Source organism: Nerophis lumbriciformis, linkage group LG04 (genome assembly GCF_033978685.3).
Source record: "Nerophis lumbriciformis linkage group LG04, RoL_Nlum_v2.1, whole genome shotgun sequence".
Classification (NCBI taxonomy): Eukaryota; Metazoa; Chordata; class Actinopteri; order Syngnathiformes; family Syngnathidae; genus Nerophis; species Nerophis lumbriciformis.
Genome location: NC_084551.2, coordinates 31,851,501 through 31,857,500, shown reverse-complemented (window position 1 = coordinate 31,857,500; position 6,000 = coordinate 31,851,501). Strand labels below are relative to the sequence as shown.

General features: G+C 46.3%; 1 protein-coding gene across 6 annotated transcripts in view; it reads left to right on the top strand.

Annotated features, from left to right (window-relative positions):
* aplp1 (amyloid beta (A4) precursor-like protein 1) overlaps window positions 1–6,000 on the top strand; it is a 101,615-nt gene that overhangs the window by 60,118 nt on the left and 35,497 nt on the right. The window lies entirely within an intron of this gene.

The window sequence follows — 6,000 nt, the reverse complement described above, 5'->3', positions numbered from 1 at the left end:
AGAGGAGTTGCTTTTCAAAATAAAACATGTAAATCACAAGACAGAAAAAACCAAGACAAGACTTCCCTCACCGCGGTGTGACAGTACCCCTCCCTTTAGGGCCGACACCTGACGGCCCAGATTGTCCGGGATGGTTACTATGGAAATCCTCAATGAGGGTGGAGTCCACGATATGCCGAGAAGGCACCCACTGTCTCTCCTCCGGTCCGTACCCTTCCCAGTCCACCAGGTACTGTCTGCTGCGAACTGCTAACAACTTCTTTACTTTGTAAACAGGACCGCCCTCAATCATTTTGGGTGGTGGAGGGGGCGTGGGGGCTGGAACCAGCGGGCTTACTTTGACTGGATTTACTCGGCTGACGTGGAAGGTTGGGTATACACGCAGGGATCGGGGCAGACGGAGTCGTACAGCAGAGGGTCCGATGATTTTGGTGATAGAGTATGGACCTATGAACCGTGGTGCAAGCTTCTTGGACGGTACTTTGAGCCGCATGTCTTTGGTCGAGAGCCATACTCTATGCCCTGGCTGATATGCAGGAGCGGGTTTCCTTTTGCGATCCGCTGTCTTCTTCATCCGGTCTCTTTGTCGGATCAGCACCTGACGAGCTGCTGCCCAGATGCGTCGGCAGCGTCGGACCAGGGCATGTGCCGAGGGAACCGATACTTCCGGCTCATTGTCTGGAAAGACTGGAGGTTGGAAACCATAAGCAGTTTTAAACGGAGAGAACCCTGTGGCAGATGTAGGTAGTGCATTGTGTGCATACTCAACCCAGACCAGGTGTTTACTCCATGTAGAGGGATTCTGGGACACCAGGCACCGGAGGTTGGTTTCCAGTATCTGGTTGAGGCGTTCGGTCTGGCCGTTGGCCTCCGGGTGATAGCCTGAGGTCAGGCTGGCCTTAGCTCCAATGAGTCTGCAGAAATCCCTCCAAAACCGTGATACAAACTGGGGCCCCCGGTCGGAGACAATGTCTTTCGGGAAGCCGTGAATCTTGAAAACATTGTCCATCATGATTTCTGCCGTCTCCTTGGCGGAGGGCAACTTAGGCAAGGCAATGAATCTCACCATTTTGGTGAAACGGTCCACCACAGTTAAGATAGTGGTGTTACCTTGAGAGACCGGGAGCCCCGTGACGAAGTCCATGGAGATGTCGGACCACGGTCTGGAGGGAATAGGTAGGGGCTGCAATAGACCCATACGGGACCCGGATGATATCTTGTTCCGAGCGCAGACCGAACATGCCTCCACATACTCCCGAACCTCTGGCTCCATGGATGGCCACCAAAATCGCCGGGAGATGGCGAACATCGTTCTCCGCACTCCCGGGTGGCATGAAAGTGGGGAGGTGTGAGCCCAATGGATCACCTGTGAGCGCAACCCAGTCGGAACAAACAAGCGATTACCTGGGCACCCACTAGGTGGCGGGGTTCCACCATTTGCCTGCTTCACCTCATCTTCTATTTGCCAGGTAACCACTCCAACCACACGGGACAGTGGAAGGATAGTTTCTGGTTCCTTGGCAACAAGCTCGGGGTCGAAGCGTCGAGACAGGATGTCTGGCTTGACGTTTTGGGACCCCGGCCTGTAAGAGAGAGAGAAAGAAAAACGGTTAAAAAAGAGTGCCCACCTGGCCTGGCGAGAGTTGAGTATTTTAGCCTTCTTAATGTATTCTAGATTTTTATGGTCTGTCCAGACAATGAACGGAAGATCGGCCCCCTCAAGCCAGTGTCTCCACTCTTCAAGGGCGAGCTTGACCGCCAACAACTCACAGTTGCCGACGTCATAGTTCCTCTCTGCTTTGGATAGACGTTTAGATAGGAAGGCACAGGGATGCATCTTGCCATCCTTCTCAGATCGTTGTGATAAGACGGCTCCGACTCCTTCGTTGGAGGCATCCACCTCCACCACAAATTGGCATTGCGGGTCTGGCATGGTGAGAATAGGAGCCGAAGTGAAGCGCTGTTTTAGGTTCTGGAATGCCTTTTCAGCTTCTGGAGTCCATTGAAATTGTACAAGAGTGGAAGTGAGGGCATGGAGAGGAGCCGCTATAGCGCTAAAACCTCTTATAAACCGCCTGTAGAAATTAGCAAATCCTAGGAACTGCTGAACCCTTTTGCAGCTATCAGGAGTGGGCCAGTCGGTAACTGCGCTAATCTTAGCCGGGTCCATCTGGACCTTTCCCGGAGCTACTATAAAACCCAAGAAGGAGATAGTATTAACATGAAATTCACTCTTTTCTGCTTTGACATATAGTTGATTTTCCAGTAGTCTTTTAAGGACCCTACTCACGTGTACTTGGTGGGTATCAATGTCTGGTGAATAAATTAAAATGTCATCTAGATATACATACACAAATTGATCAAGGAAGTCTCTGAGTACATAATTTATCATAGTCTGAAAAACAGCGGGTGCGTTGGTGAGTCCGAATGGCATGACAAGATATTCATAGTGTCCACTGGGAGTATTAAATCCAGTTTTCCACTCATCCCCCTCCCTTATACGGATCAGGTGATAGGCATTACGGAGATTGAGTTTTGTAAATACCTTAGCTTGTTGGATTTGGTCAAATACTGATGTCATGAGAGGAAGAGGGTACCGGTTTTTTATGGTGATGTCGTTGAGTGGACTGTAATCGATGCATGGTCTCAAGGATCCATCCTTTTTGCCCACAAAGAAGAAACCGGCCCCCGCTGGTGATGAGGAAGGACGGATCAGCCCCGCTTTTAATGAGGCTGTAAGGTATTCCTTCATGGCCGTCCTCTCTGGACCGGAAACAGAATACAGGCGACCTTTGGGTATGGTGGATCCTGAGATCAAGTCAATGGCGCAGTCGTATGGACGGTGTGAAGGAAGAGACATGGCTTTGGTTTTACTGAAGGCTTCTCGTAACTGGTGGTAGCATGGGGGTACAGATTTCAGGTCCGGGTACTCCGATTCTGTGGTGGGGTTTGCAGAAAACAGGTTGAGTTGCGCTACACTTTTTTTGTGTGTAGCGCCTATGAAACAGTCATTAATACAGTCTTTTCCCCATGCTTTAATTTCACCTGTCCTCCAGTCTATCTGGGGGTTGTGTTGAAACAGCCAAGGTAGTCCCAAAATCAAAGTGTGTGAGGCGGCTTTGAATAGATATAAGCGAATCTTTTCTTCATGGTCTTTAATGTTTATGCGGATGAGTTCTGTGGCATGGGTAATTACAAACAGTTCCTTCCCATCAAGAGCTTTAGCTCTAATGGGTCGAGCTAATGGTTCAGACTTGATTCCTAATTTTGCAGCCAAAGACCAGTCCATCAAACTCTCGTCTGCCCCTGAGTCAATAAGCGCCCCAATGTTTGTGACTGTGTGATGTTTTACCTGAATCCTGGTGAGGGTACGCTTAATAGGAGAAGAAGTAGTTTGTAGACTCACTCCTTTGGGTCGTTTAATTGGACAGGTGGCGACGAGGTGACCCGGTTCCCCGCAGTAGAAACACCTTCCTTCTAGCTGTCGTCTTTGGCGTTCCTCCTGTGTCAGCCGCGCTCTCCCCATCTGCATGGGATCCTCACCTTCCATCAGGGGGCTGGGACGACTCGACCCAGGTGGAGCGGTGTAGAAATCCGGTCCGTGTTGCGTCTGGTAATGTGTCGCTCCTCCCGTGGTGGAGGTTCATGCGCTCCGATGTCGTCTGAGCTGCGTGAGTCTGTTGTCGGTACGGACGGCGAGCGCAATAAGCTCGTCCAACCCAGCAGGTAAGTCTAGTGGGACAAGTAGATCTTGAATAGGAACGGCCAGTCCTTTCAAAAAAGTGTCATAAAGGGCAGCGGAGTTCCACCCGCTCTCTGCCGATAGCGTGCGGAATCGGATGGCATAATCACAAACCGAGTCTCGACCTTGCCTCAGTCTGCTCAGCTCCTGTGCCTTCTCTCGGTTGTCGGTGACAGGATCAAATGTCATTTGTAGTGCAGTCTGGAAATCCGTGAGTGAGTTGCATACGGCTGAACCTCGACCCCATTCGGCGGAAGCCCAGGCCTTGGCTCTACCCGTCAAGTGCGACATCATAAAAGCAATCTTCGCTCTCTCAGTGGGGAAGGCGTGAGGATTAAATTTGAAATGAATTGAACAGTCTATCATGAATGATTTGCTTTGTCCTGTTTCACCTGAATATGATGCTGGAGGTGCCAATTTACTTCCGGCTCCGGCGAATGACGTAGGCGGTGGTTGGACAGGTACGGGTGCCGATGCGGCGGATTGAGGAATCCGCATGGCCATCTCCTGCAGCTGGGTGGTTAGTCGGGCCATATGCTCGGCCATAGCCGTCTGGAAACACTCTTGGCGTGAGAGGCGTGTTTCCTGATCCTGTATGGCGGCGGAAAAATGTCCTTTCTCTGCTGACCAGATTGTAATGTCAGGCTTGGACGAAGGAAGGGACTCAGATGCAGAGAGGTGATTCCAAATAAAGCTTTTATTTTGAAAAACTCTTTAAGCCTCCAGAGCCGAGTAAATTCAAATACTATGAAATACGAAAATAGCTATCGACAAAATGTTCCAAAAGGGAAAAACCGAAAATCACTCCAAAAAGGAGGAAATACAAAAATAAGGACAATATAATTAGCACCGTATCTGTTATCAAAAAAAACTTTAACGAAAAACGCTCCAAAAGGAGGAAGAAAATAAAGACTATAAAACTTAACTACTCTAATCAATGTAAACAAAAAATCACTCAAAAAACTTTGAGGAAAAAATCTTTAAGGAAAAATTATAACTCACCACTGCGGTAGAAAAAGGTAGAATAACAAAAGTCGCTCTGAGGGAGGAAAAAAGTAAATTCAAAATTACAGCGTGGGATATTCTGGAAGCAAGGACGTAGACGTGGGGCAAGGCATGAACATGAACATGAAACGCAAGACAGGCACGAAAGCTCGAGACAATCTGGCACAGAACAAGGGGAGGCATGGGCTTATAAAGAACATGAGGGTAATGGGAAACAGGTGGAAACAATCAAGGGTCAGGAATGACGTCAGACTGGTGACACAAGAGGAAGGACCCGTGATCTGAAACAAGAGGAGTTGCTTTTCAAAATAAAACATGTAAATCACAAGACAGAAAAAACCAAGACAAGACTTCCCTCACCGCGGTGTGACACTACCCCTTTTCATACCATAGCAATGTTATCCAATGTCTTTGTTCTCTGTAACAGAACAGTGAACAAATGAATAATAAACAAATAATATACCATAGTAAGCAAACAAATATTAAATACATAAATAATCTTTATGTCAATAAAAAAAAGAAAAAAAAGGGTTGAAGATGTTCATCATAATTCTTGTTCTGTGTACTTTGTGAACACTTGCAGTTTGAACAGTCTTTCAAACTGAATCATATTGCTGCTTTGTTAGATTTCTTTGGTTAATCCGTTCCATAATTTAATTCCACATACTGATATGCTAAAGGTTTTAAGTGTTGTACGAGCATACAAATGTTTTAAATTAGATGTTCTTCTAAGGTTATATTTCTCCTCTTTTGTTGAGAATAAGTGTTGTACATTCTTGGGTAGCAGTTAATAGTTTGCTTTGTACATCATTTTAGCTGTTTACAAATGCACCAAATCATTGAATTTCAGTATTTTTGATTTAATAAATAAAGGGTTTGTATGTTCTCTATATCCAACATTATGTATTATTCTAATTTAGCTTTTTTTATAAGACAGTTAATGAATGAAGCGCACATTTGTAGTTCTTTCCCCATATTTCTACACAATAACTCAGATATGGTAACACAAGCGAGCAGTAAAGAATATGGAGGGATTTTTTTGGTCTAGAACATGTTTTGCTTTATTCATTATTGACGTGTTTCTTGCTACTTTATGTTGTATATTTTTTACATGAGATTTCCAATTTATTTTATCATCTAGTATTACACCCAAAAATGTGTTTTCTTTTACCCTTTCAATATTTACTGGTAGGAAGTGATCTCTCTGCTGTGTGTGTGTGTGTGTGTGTGTGTGTGTGTGTGTGTGTGTGTGT